Here is a 13,698-nt window from a genome sequence, read left to right as displayed (position 1 = left end):
TCAATTTCTAGTTTCTTCTCCCTAGGTAATTTCAGAAGGAGGTAGGAAGACAGAGAAACACAGCATTGTAGGGAGGCACTGACTTTCACTCCACTTTGCTCACAGGTGCTCTATAACTCCTGTTACACACACGGTCTCACACAGTGAGAGGGCAGAACCAAGGAACTGCCGTGTTGAGTCACTCCAGAGTCTCTCCCAGAGCAATCTGTCTCAGAGAGCAGGTAACACCAGGTATTTCAGCGAAAAGTGCAAGAAGTCAGTAATAAATGTGTGGAATAATTCCTTCACATCTACACACAATGAGGTCATATACTAATTTGCAGAGCTGCTTTTTCTTTACCTCACACATCAGACTTTGTCCATAAAAGACACCATCCCTATGCATAAACGGTTTATACAGTTCAATCACTCCATTCTTCACAAAGAAACGTATAAAATCTCACACTAATGTGAAGACGGATTCCATTTTTTTCTCTAAAAATTGCTCAAGCCTCAAACTGAATACAGCCTCAGTGCATGTAAATTCTGAGTCCCAGCTGCGTTTCTTCTGCACACAGTTTCTTCTGCATCTACCATTGCTTTTTTTTTTTTTTTATGCAGGAAACCTCAACTCTCTTCTAAAATCTACCACAACCTTTCACTGTATCTACGAGCAAAACACTCAATCTTTGCATGTCTTCTTTTTATTATCTGTGAAATAAGGATGGCAGTATTTGCTTCTGAGGAAGGTTATATTTGCCTGAGATCCTGGGACAGCAGGTACCAATGAATTCCAAGCAGTAATTATTTGTTAAAAATCTCAAGACGAGAATTTGGGAAATCAGCAAATACACCTGTCAATCATCTTTCACAGGACCATGTCAGGAGGCTACATGAGGAGGCACGATTACCAGATATTCAGTCTTGCCCGACTATCAGTGTTCAAGCTTGGCCTATCTCACCTGTGGTATTATTGACAGAGATGTCTTTAACCACTTTCGCTTTCCTCAGGCAGTCAGAAAGGATGTGATGACAAAATAAGAGCTACCACTGAGATAGCAGGGTAGTTATCTCTGAAAGCATACTGGGCCACGGTTTCAGAACAATCCCACAACACTATTTAGAAGTTGACTGGCTTCTTGTTAAGGACATAACAAATCAGTTTGTTCATTCTTGGGATGATAATGCCATTTCACTGAAGTATAACTGAGTTCCTTTTACATTTACTGTGTGCAGCAAAAACCCCCATAACAATACTGTTGAGCTTTCTGAAATGAATACCTCTTGAAGCAATAAATCTGTTAAAGGAAAAAATGGTTTCTGGGCACCAGGGCTATGTGTTTAAGGATTTGAACTTTCTTAATGCCTAAAACCTGGGAAAAAAGTCCAGAAAGGACACCCAATTAGAAAGATATTGACTCATCCTGACAAAGGGGGGGGAGGGAGAAAGGAGGGAAGACATCAAGGCTCACAACAAAAGATCTATTCATTTATAACAGCTTGGCTGTGGAACCATTCCAGCATGCTTAAAAATACTTTATCCATTAGTTGGGAACTATTTTCTAAATGACAACTTGCTGCCCACATCTGACCACAACCAGCTCCCTTTTCACATTGAACATAAGGAGGTTCATGTTGTCAAAAGCAGCTTGCCAGCTCTTCTGGACGTTATAGGGGGGTGAGGCAGAGTAAAGCAGAGGCACTCTGTGTGAAACAAAAATCCCTGACCTCCAGCATATAGAGAGGGGAAGTACAATGCTGTTCAGTTCCTCCCAGGCTATTTTAAGAAAAGAGGACAAATGAATACAACATTTAACTAGAGTTCTCCTCGCACGAAAAACAGGAAGAGCATTTTGGTTAATCAAGTTATTAAATATAAGATCATTTAATGCCTCAGTATATGAGCTCAACAATAGTCCTTTGCAATTTTATATGAGGCTGCTTTATGTTAAACTCTGATCACACACCTGAGTAAAATCATGAAACACGTATCACCGATGTTCCTACATATTAGCCAACAGATAAACATTTTTAATTACAAATACTATATACTTGTTGAACAGCAGGATTTTTTTAATCAAATGATTCTCTGCTAGGAACACTTCCTCCTCAGTTATAAAGTGGCATAGCTGGAACTATTAATATTTTATGCTAGGGACTGTGGATACAACTTCATATAAAAGCTTTTCTTTATCTGAAATGTGACTGTTGCTGTAAAGTTGGCATTTCTACCTTTTCCCAGTATTTTGTTGCATATGATTTCAGAGCTTAGTTTGAGGAAAATGAATGTCTGGTTTAATGTGTGTTTATTTCTCTTGACACATACATTGCATCCTTATGTTAGTTTGCATTGAGACTCTGGAGAAGATGCTGGGAGAATATCGTGCAGTTGATCTTCTCATCAAAGTATCAGCTTTTCTAAACATGTCAGTCAGCTACAGCAAAAAGTACTTTATATTACAATATATGTTATCTGATTCACCTTCTTACAGGGATCATCTTTATAACCTTTTCTCATGTGGATATTCTTAATAACACCAGCCCTATGTAAATGCAAAAAGACTACATCTGTATCTACAGCATCTGTTTAAGGTAAAAATGCAGTGAACAAATGCTTAAGTTCTTAAAACAAAATGTTCAATAATTTATATTTGGGGTTTAGATTTTGGATATAGAGCAACAGGGTTTGTAAGAATTCCTTGCTTTCTTTTCTTAGTTTAGTTGATTACTTTCAAGCTAAGATGGGGAAGCAGTGATGAAAGTGGGCATTGCAAATGAATATTCATATATGTCCAGTTGCACAGAAACATGATTGTACGGTACAGAATGCAATGAATGCACAATAGCTGCCTTTTTAGCTTCCTGAGACATGATAGCTCTTAACCTAGGTTTGCAGGTTCCTTGAAATATTTATGAATAATACAATGCAGATTCTAAAATATAATCCCCTTTTATGATTACTGGTACATTATAACCCAGCTCTGCAGAAGGCCTAAGAAAAATGGCAGGGCAAGATCAAACATTTGTTTACATCTCACCTCAGACAAAACATAATTTTACTTTGGCTGAAATTTAAGTAGATGTAACAATTACATAAGGAAGTAAATCACAAGCCAAATAAAGAAAGAGAGACCACAGGTCACACAATCTAAAATAGGAAGAACAAAATCTAGTTACGGTTTTACCACAAGAATTGCTATCTAAGTTTTATGTGCAATGCTGGACTTGTAAATGTTTCTAATTTAATGGGGAAATGTACCCAGATTTTAATAGCTCATTTCATTTTCTAGGCTACATCAAAGAGCAAGATGACCTCAACGCAATACCAGCAATGAAAAGAATTCCTGAATTCTGAGCCCGGCTGCAGGGTAATTTCAGAAGCCTTCCTGTCACTGCCTGGCTCCTGTCTTCTGACAAGCTGTTTTTTTTTTTTTATTTAATGGCAACATTTACCTACTGCACAGGAACACTGTGAAGATTAATTCACTTGTGTGCCATGTGAAATATGAAATGTGCTGGGAAACAGATCTCAGTTGTGGAAGTGGAAAGAGCAGTTGCGGTGCTGCTAGCCCGCTGTCCAGGAGAAAGTGCCTGGTTGGCCCTGTTGACTTTAAGTTCCTTGCTCTGTCACTCCCTCCTCAGAGAACACATCAGGGCAGAAAGGAAGGGGTCTCAGGGACTGGGTCCTCTTTCCAGTCCACAGTGGAAAATGCTTTGTGGCCCTCAGCCCAAGCCAGTGCAAACTGCTTCCATGTCCTTATAGCAGGTCAGGTGTTGAGCCTTGCATAAACTTCTCCCTCAGTCATGTCTGGGCTTCTCTGCCAAAAGTGCTTTTAGCTGAGGTTGGAGATTAACATATATGCAGAGTTGCTAATCAGACAAATTTGACCCTCAAGCAAAACAGAGGATGATCAACTTGGCTGCATAGGTGTAACCCATAGACTATGTTCCTCTTGATTATTGAATTCTGATTTGTGGGGCTCATGGAGTCCTTAAAACAAAGGCAGGCTTAGAAATCCCTGCCTCCTCAAATGTGAGCAATGTTAAGGAAGAACTTAGCACAACAAAAGGTAATTATTAATAGCAATATAATATTTTTACAATGAACCCCTCAAAAACAAATAGTCACTATTCTTCGTGGCTACAGTAACAGTGTCCTGTGCTCCATTGCATGTCTTAATAACTTAAATAAACTGTACCAAATACAAGAAGCAGCAGAATTAAGCACTTTTTAATTCTGTTGATAGAAACAAGAAGAAAATGAATGTTTGTTTAATGAAATATAAAAAGTAAGTAGACAACATAATAGACCACTCATCTCTGTACCAGGTAAGACCAAGTTCAAAGTAGTGGCTTATCTTGTCTCTGACATTAGCCAGCAGCACATGCTTGTGAAGAACAATTCTATTTCCTGAGTCTATTCTTCCAGGCCACACATATTTGCAGTTCAGAACTAGCTGAACTAGATAATTCTTCTTATTCAATAGCCTTTTTGAGTACTTCATGGATTTTTTTTCCAATTCTTTTTCAAGCCTCTATCAACTTTTAACACCACGAATGTCCTGTAGTAACTTAATTACATGAAGAGGGTTTTTTTGTTTTGAACTTGCCATATTCTAAATTCATCTGGTAGCTACTTTTTCTCTCTAGAAGAGACAGTGCACAATCATTCCCTTTTTAACTACTCTATAACCTTGATGATTTTATAAACCGCTGTTACATCCCTCTTCACTTGTCTTTTTTTCTAGCCTGAAGAGTCTTAAGATGTTTAATTAAAAATCATGTTGAAACTGTTACATACTTTTCATCATCCTTTTAACCTTCTCTGTATCTTTCTGACTTGGGGAGGGAGGGGAGAAAAGTGAACCAGAAGTATATGCAGTGTTCGAGATGAGGGCGCACTGTGGAGTTACAGAGAGGCGAAATGGTATTTTCTGTTTTGAACTGACATTTTCATAGAACTGTTTCTCTACACTTATCCACTATTTATAACTTGAAGATCTCATTCTGGAGTGACAGGCTGTGTATGTTAAGTTCGATTTATTAAAGCCCAGGTTATTTTTCCCCATGGACATCACTTAACATTTATTTACATTTCATTTCACTTGCTTTTTTATTGCCAAGTATTCTGTTCTACAGCTCTTCTCAGTTGGTCCTCATGCTTCTTGTCCTGGATAACTTTGTAATAACAGCAAACTTGATCATCTCACTTTTCACCCACCTTTCCACCTCATTTTCTACTATGTTGAAGAGCACAGGTCTAGCACACACTTTTGTAGGCCTCTGCTAGTAGCCTCCCTCAACTGAGAAAATTGACTATATAAACTTATTTTTTTCTCTACATTTTGAGCAGTTACTCATCCATTCAAAACCACTCCCTTTTGCAAGTCCTTGACAAGGAACATTGTAAAAAGCCTTTTGGAATTGCAAGATGACTTTGGCAGCTGGATTACTCTTGCCTATGTGATTACTGACTCCTCCACTGAGCTATACTAAATTTTTTAGATGTGACTTTGCTTTACAAAAGCCACACGGCTTCCCCTCACACAATATATCGTATTTATTCACATGTCTACTAATTCTGTTCTTCTATTCTGTTTGTATTTGCCCAGTTCGAATGGGAACAAGTAGTTTCCTTGATCTTCCTTGGAATTTTTTTTTTTTTTTTAAATCAGCGTCACATATACACTTTCCATTCCTTAGGTATCAAAGCAGTTTAAAGCAGAAGGTTATATGCTGTAGTAAATAATCTGGCATCCTCATACCTAAATTACTCTAAGTTTTCGATTTCATACATGCTAAGTTATCTTTTAATTTTGTAACTTCTTTCCATGAATTCTTGTGTTGAAACAGATGCTTTGATGTCAGAACCTGTTTTTCAAGGGCTTCTGACATGGGACACAAGTTTCCCCACAGTTAACACAGATACAGAAAAAATGCTTGTAGTTTCAGCCTTATCTTCACTAAATCTTTTTTGCATACCTTGATTATCTAATATCTCTACAAACTCTTGTTTCCTTCTTGTAAGCTTCTTGCTCTTCATGTGTTTGAAAATAAAATTATCTCTTTATATCTTTTGCAAGTTTTTCCTTAATTCGTATTTTCCCCTTTTGGCTGTCCTTTCCAGTTTCTTATTTAAGAAGTTTCTTCATTCTGATGTAGTTCCATTTTTCAGAATTAATGGGATTTTTGGCTTTGTTTTTCTGGCAATGATTTTGAAATTAAGTACATTATGGCCACTCTGTCATTCTAGCTTTCTGTGTTGATTGCAAACCAAGATTAAAAAAATTAAAACCTGCTATAGCTCTGCTTGCAATAACATTTACATTAACACCTTTTATTTTAATCTAGGGGAAAGGAAATTTATTCTTGATGTACCTAGAAAAGGGCATACTCACAGTAAAGAAATCATTGTAGATTGTGGTACAAGGCTATTAGGATAGTATCCTGGAATTTAAAATTGTTCTTGATCATCCCGAAGATAGAGAATGACAGTAACCAAAAACCAGCATGACCCAGTGCAACTGACCTTCACATCAGCTCCAGCCAGTGGCAGCTGGGCAATGTCCCATGTGTATTGCTGAGCTGAGGACCATCGTCAGCACCAGTTTGCCGTTCTCAGGACCAGGCAGAGCAGATGATTGCTCCCACAGCAAACACTGGGATGTTGCTTCACATGACAACACATTCACCTCTTTCCCAGAGCTTCACTGCTTTTTGACACCTTTCTCTGATTTGTATTGTCTTGCCACAGTATACTCAGGCAGTCAGGTCATTGTGGTGGTGAAGAGCAGTGACAGGCAGAGCCCCTGTATAGAGCCGCTTGCTGAGGTGATGGGTCATACATGGTGCAGAAAAGATGGCTATTAAAAAGAAATAAAGGGCAGTGTGTTAGAGATGCAACCATTGTACTGGGCCTTCTGTGAGCACCTGATGGCAACTAACTTGCAGTCCGGATATCAAGATGGTCCTCCAACCTAGTACAGTCTGTATGTGGCCTCTGACCCCCACAAATAGGACTGTGACCGATGCCTACAGATTGGACTATGTGGAAAAGCCCAAAATACTAAACCAAATACAACAGGCAACACTAAATAGAAAGAGAAAATTGGGATAACACTGGCAAAGATGACATTAAATGGGACAGAGATGGTGATTGATTTTTATACAGAATGGTTAAAGAAAAGTAAGAGATGCCACAGGATGGCGAGTACCTGACAGGGTGGTAAATTTTATTCGCCTAATAGGTAAGACGAAATTTGAACACAGAAGTTTGGATAATGTGATAGCTTTCAATACTCACTGCTACAAAGTCACTCCATATTTAGGAGGACTGCCAAAGAGCAGTTCAGAATTCAGTCAGTCATGGAGCCTGTTTAACATTTGGCTTAAAATTTGAAGGATCCCAACCAGACCTGCAACAGTAGGCTCTCCAGGACTTATCGTTGTGGCTGTTACCTGCAGCATTTGTAGTCTCAATCAGCTGTTAATGCTTCTCTTGTAAGATTATAAAATAATTGCAAATAGCTCAGATTAGGAGGTGTGAATGTCACTTAAAGCTCATTTCTCTTTCATATGCTATCCAGCATTCTCTGTAGGCAGCAGATGAGGGTCTACAGAAAAACAGGAGCCTAGAAACAAACAATAATAACAAGCACTAATCAGAGTGTAATAATCTTTTGAGTTGCACTTATGTTAAAAGGTAATCACTGATATTCACACAGCACTGAATAAGTAGCATTTCATATGGACTTCATAGTTACAGAAAGAAAATAAAGAATTTTGTTCCCTAAAGAGCATCAGCAACAAAACATGAAGAAAACACAGCTTTAAAGTTTTAGCACTGGCTTTCAGGAGAGCTGCGTTTTCTCAGTTATGGCACGAGATCCTGTGCAAGCTTAAGCAAATTTTGCTTTAGTTCTATGTTAACGCTGTGCTCGAACACATCCCTGTGTACCCTGTTCCAGTGGCAGCTGGGACAAGCAGGGTTTGCCATCCACAGGAGCACTGCTATTGCCACAACCTCCATATGTGAGCATGTGAGCTGAGAGGGCTTTCAACATAGAGATGCAGTTAGACGCCGAGATGTGTGGATCTAACCATACAGTCCTCCCATGTCTCACCTTTTGTGTTTTTAAAATACAGTAATAATACCTGCTTCACCAGTGTATGCAAACATTCGCTTCCAGCATATATGAGGTATATATGAGATCCTTGAAGAAAGGGCGTTGTTGAGTAAGAATTACTTCTTTATTTCTGTATCAGATGCAGGAAAGATGGTATTCTTTTAAACACTATTAAGATTTCTTCACAAAATTGAGATGCCTGAATAAAATCAAAACAAGAAATGAGTAGCAGAAAACTCAACGCTAATTCCAAATATAGACAAACAGTATTTTTCACAACATAACTAATACAGAAAGCAAATAAGATTTATTTTATGCCTGTTTATATGCATATATGCTAAAACAATATATATATATACACATTATACACATATACACATGCATGGGCATAATGCATGTGTTCTAGCCACTTGAAAGCTTTTTATGTGCTTGAAAAACAAAGTGTATCTATCTGCAATATGATACTGAATGCATACATTTCTTACAGGTTTGTTTCTTTGTTTGATTAAGATTTAAAAAATATTCTTTGGGGTCTAAAATATAACAATTATGAATATCTGAAAGGAAAAAAATAGCCAGTTAATTACTTATGTATTTCTCATATTCCATCACATAATCTTTGCATTCGTAAATATGGTAATCAACAACTGTGGACTTTAAAATTAACGATATAGTAGCATGTGAAAAGTAGTACAGTAGTTTCTCATGATAATAACCTTACTGATATGAGATTCTTTATATACACAAATATGATCTTTAAAATGGCCTCTATCAGCTTAAAAAAATGGACTATATCATGAAACTTGTTAAAGCCAAGGTGAACCGTGGCACCATATCCAAATGCAGAAAAAGACTATCACATTTTTCGACATTTCTACAGCTGATGGCATTGAAATGTCAGCAAAGCTCAAAGCAAAAGTACACAATAAATTTGATATTACACCACATGTTTGATTAAGCCCAAGGGTAAAATTGTAACCTGCAATTTTATTCTGAGTCAGTAGATTTCTGACACATTTTGATTTTTAACAAAGGGAAACTCAGTCTTAAGGCTTCACAGAATTCAGCAGGACTGTCATAGTTTTATTCAGACTCTCCTAGAAATTGGTCTTTACAAGCCCAGTGGACACAAATACATTAATAAATTTTATTATTGTAAAAAGTGTTCCCAAGGAATTGTTTCAAATCACAAAGCTGTGACTATACTCAAAACACAGAGTATTAATCAATGGCAAAAGTGTGTTGAGACAGTATAATTGTAATCAGAAAATGCTGTTTCTATTTTCTATTTCAGATTTTTGATATATTGAAAATAGTTCTATACATGTACCTGAAGTTGTTAGTTTTTAAAATGCAAGGGTGTTGTCTATAAAAACCTCAAGGAATTTCTGACCATACTTAGTTATTTTTTAAAAATCCATTTATACTCATTATAAAGTATAGGATAATTCCAATAATAGTTAAAAAAAAAAACAACTCTGCCTTACAATGAAGACACGGGGAAACCGTACCAGTTATTCTGACAGGTCTTGGAGAAGAAATGCTTGACTACAGATGAAAGAAATAGAAATGGTGAAATCCGCTCTGGTTTATGACCATAGAGCGTGGTAATTAACTGACACATATTCAAACACTTTTTAAGAAATAGCCTATTCAAAAGCCACGCATTGTTTTTGTTGTTTCCTAATTTTTATCACACTGCTGGATGGCTCAGAAGTGATGCTGTCAAAGCGGCAGTCAAGGACCGAAGTAATTGGAACTGCTGGGTGAAAAGACAAGCTCCGTACAGGAATTTCCTGCCACTCCGGTGGCTGTGACAGAAAAGCTCTGAAAATGCCGGTAGAGATTTAGAATGATGAATAGCTGCTACGGTTAGTGAGAAATCTTGGAAGTTCAGTTTTGTTTTATTTGCTGAAATATTACCAAAGAAGGCTTGAAGCCTGTGACTTGTAAAATGTGACTCCAGAATGACCTCTGACAGTTGGGGTTGCTGTGGATGTTATGCTTCTATTTATCTGTGAGTATTGTCAGGTCCTTTGTCTCATTTCTCAAAATAAAAGCACAACCTTTGTCCCACTGTTTGTCATTATTTATACACTATAAGGTCAATTCCTTTATTTTGAGACCTCCTAATTTTCCTGACATTATTTGTTGGGGCTGTCTTTTCTACCGTTCTTGATAATTATCCCTGTATTCCATTCTCCAGTCTTCAGAGATAAACTAACAAGGCTATGTCCACGTAATGGACTTGAAAGTAAATTGTTGCAATGTTGAACCTAATTACCCTGCTGCTTGGTGGAATCTGTAACCCTGCTACAGGCACACAGGCTCCTGCTGCCTTGAAGCTCCTGAAGAAACAGGCTTGTGAGAATAACATCCACCAAAGGCAGGGAAATGACACAAAGTAGGAAATGTGAATAAGGATATCTATCAGCACTCCCAGGCAGGGAGCCACCCATCTTCTGGCTGGACACCGATTGACTCTTTCCCCTGCTGAGGTTCTCAGATGCGAACTCTCTTCTGATTTTAGGCACTTAACACAGGTTGATTCCCACAACCACAGCATAGAGCCAGGAGTAGTAAATTAGAAAGTGTAGGTATTGCACCCAGTAAACCCAACTGGAGCATTCAGCTGGGACTGCAGGAGACCCACACTCAAATCCCACCTCTGTTTGACTCAGTTTCACAGGTCTTGGAGAGCATTCCCCGTGTTGCAGTGGTTAGAGCAACTGGGAATGAAGACAAAGTCTTTATTTTTCTATGGTAAGTATGATTTGAGGATATCTACATGACTAGACATAAGAGGCAGATGAATTTTTGAAATCTTCACTTACTTAACCATTGGCCTGTTTGGCACCACCAGGACTGTGGCTGTGATATCCAGAAATGTCTGTCAAGTACTTTATAGGCAGCACCTTGGACACATACAACAGCAGTAGAGCAACGGCTTTGAAGATCTAAATTTTGACCTGAAAACATTAGGCACCTGCAAGTTACCTGAAGTGGATGGGCCCTCACATGATTTCACCCAGGTGGATCTAATTGCAGAAGCAAGGCCTGAAGACTTATCTGGAGAGCATCCTCCAGAGGCATTAAAGTTGAAGATTGGTGAAAAATCCATTGGTACTGAAAGAGTGTCTGCTAGACACTCTTAGATATAAAACTAACACCCAGCATAAGTGCTAAACCAATTTTATTTTGTATATGATTTTTCAAGATAGCTACAAAACATCACATGAAGCAGACAAAATGAAAGCAATAATCTTCAAAGCCTAACATGACATCCTTTTCCTTCCTGGCATAAGTACAAAAATGCAAGCTAAAAGGAGATAACTTCTTACTGAATGAAACCGCTTTCACAGAGACTGGATCTAAACTGCTTTCCTCTCTTCTGCTAAAGTCTCTTTAAAAAACAGAAATAAACTAATCTGAAGGAGCATGGGAGAAGGACTCCAGCAAACCTAATACAAAAAAAAAGAAATATCTTACATGGAAAATGTGAACTTATTGGTTTTGTTGAACATAAAGTTCTTTCATAACTTCTTTCTAGGAATTACTATAGTTAAACACTTACAAAAGGAAAAATTAGCTTCAAAGTTATGCAAATATATACAATCAATAAAGTTAATTGCCAAATACATGGACTCTCACTTTCTGTCTTGGTTGTAGAATATGGGATCCCACAAAAATATACACATTTCACAAAGCTGTAGTGAAATGAATTTGCAGACCTCTCAAATATTTTTCTTCTAGTTTCTCTTATTTCTCTTGTGCTATTCACATAGCATTCTTTTTCCTATACAACTTCTCTTTTCCAATCCTACTTCTAAGTATTATACAGTATTCCTGTTACTTTATAACAATGGACTTTTAAAAGACTACAGTGAGTCTCAAAAATTATCTACCCAATAAATCAAAAGCAAAAAACAAGGTGAAATTATTATGTATTTTTATTTACTTATTATTATTACCTTGGTTTAATTTACCTAATTATAATGGGTGCTGTGCCAGGCAGCCAAACAAAAAAACTCAGACTTACCCATCATTAATACCACAACTGATTCAATTGAAATAAGAAAAAATAGTAACAAGGATCAATGCAATCAATGCCCACCACCACTAAAAAAAATCCTAAAAAAAAAAATGTTAATTAAAAAAATCCTTTTAAATTTTCAATGCAATAGATATTGAGAAGATGTGAACTGAAGAATCAGTGCAGCACTACTTCCAGGACATTTTCATTATGGCAGTGCTCAGCTGCTTATCAAAACACCAGATAAACAGATGAGAACAGAAAACATTTAAATACAAGCCTGATGCTACTCTTCAAGCTACTAGTCCGCTCTAAGAATAACCTCCCAACTTTACCATTGCTTTCTTTGAGACCCATGTCCTCACTCTCACCAATGTTCCCAAACTGACCCTGTGTTTTCTCCTAAGTATGCTGAAATCATACAGAGTGATCCCTTGCTGACCTTGGAAGATTTACTGACAATAGGAACACAGGTCTCACTTTGAGCTAGGTTGATATTTTCATTTAGTCTACACATATGTGTATATTGTGAGCTATCCCTTTGTGTTTGCCCAGTCTGACGGATTACCTAGGATTAAAACAGTGCCATGGTCAGCGTAGTCTGTCTTTCTGCTCTCAGCCTGCTGGAGCTGCTTTTTAGAGAGAGAGAGTCACAAAACATCCTGGTACTCTTATAAAGGTAAATGCTCCTTGGCCAGTGCAAGAACAATAGACAGTTTTCCATTACATTCATATAATGTCTGTAAGTTATTAAAAATGCTCTAAGGCATGCAAGTCCCAGGAGAAGTGCCAATTGAAGGGAATATCATTTATATTGTGCCTATTTAAAATATGTTCAAAGAACATTAAAGTTGAATAGCCAGTGTTTCAGACAAGATTCACATATTAGGGAATGCCAGATGAAAGGCTATCTACCCAAATTTCATATATATCTGTATGTCCTTGGCTTCTCGATCATGCATTATTTTCCACTTCACAGAACATCATCTGGACCTTATGTGGAGGGTTTAGACCACCAACAAAAAATCACTAGTCTCAAAACAGGTATAAACACTCCTTGCAAGCTGCAAGGCAAGCTATGGAAGAGGAGTGAAATGCAGGTCAGTTCTCATCCATCTTCCAGGAAGAGGTTGATCTGCTGTCTATAGCCTCTATTAGCTAATAAAGCCAAACACATCGATTTGGCACATTAATTCTGAAGTGCATTATGCTTGCATTTAAGTCTTGGCTCTTTAGTATTAGAAATCAGTATTTTACTCTTTCTTCTAGATGCCAGTTAGATTGATTCTAGCTGTCTCAGATCCATGCAGTTTTATCAAAGCAAAAAGTTTATTTCGGGGTTATCTTATCTACATCTTTGTGATTTTACCCAGAGCATGATCAAATGTGACAGGGATATCATTGGTGTGATCAGCATATGAAATCTGTCTGTTCAATGCCAGATACTCAGATGTGCTTACTCCTGCCATTTCTTGTCCTCTTTGACCATCAGGACTTCGGACCATCCAAAAACCTTGTCCTAGTTTTAAAAGACAGCTGGAGCCCTAGATGTTCTTTACT

Source organism: Platalea leucorodia (assembly GCF_965183815.1).
Source record: "Platalea leucorodia genome assembly, chromosome: 4".
NCBI lineage: Eukaryota > Metazoa > Chordata > Aves > Pelecaniformes > Threskiornithidae > Platalea > Platalea leucorodia.
The sequence above is the reverse complement of the archived record's forward strand: the minus strand, read 5'-3'. Positions refer to the sequence as shown.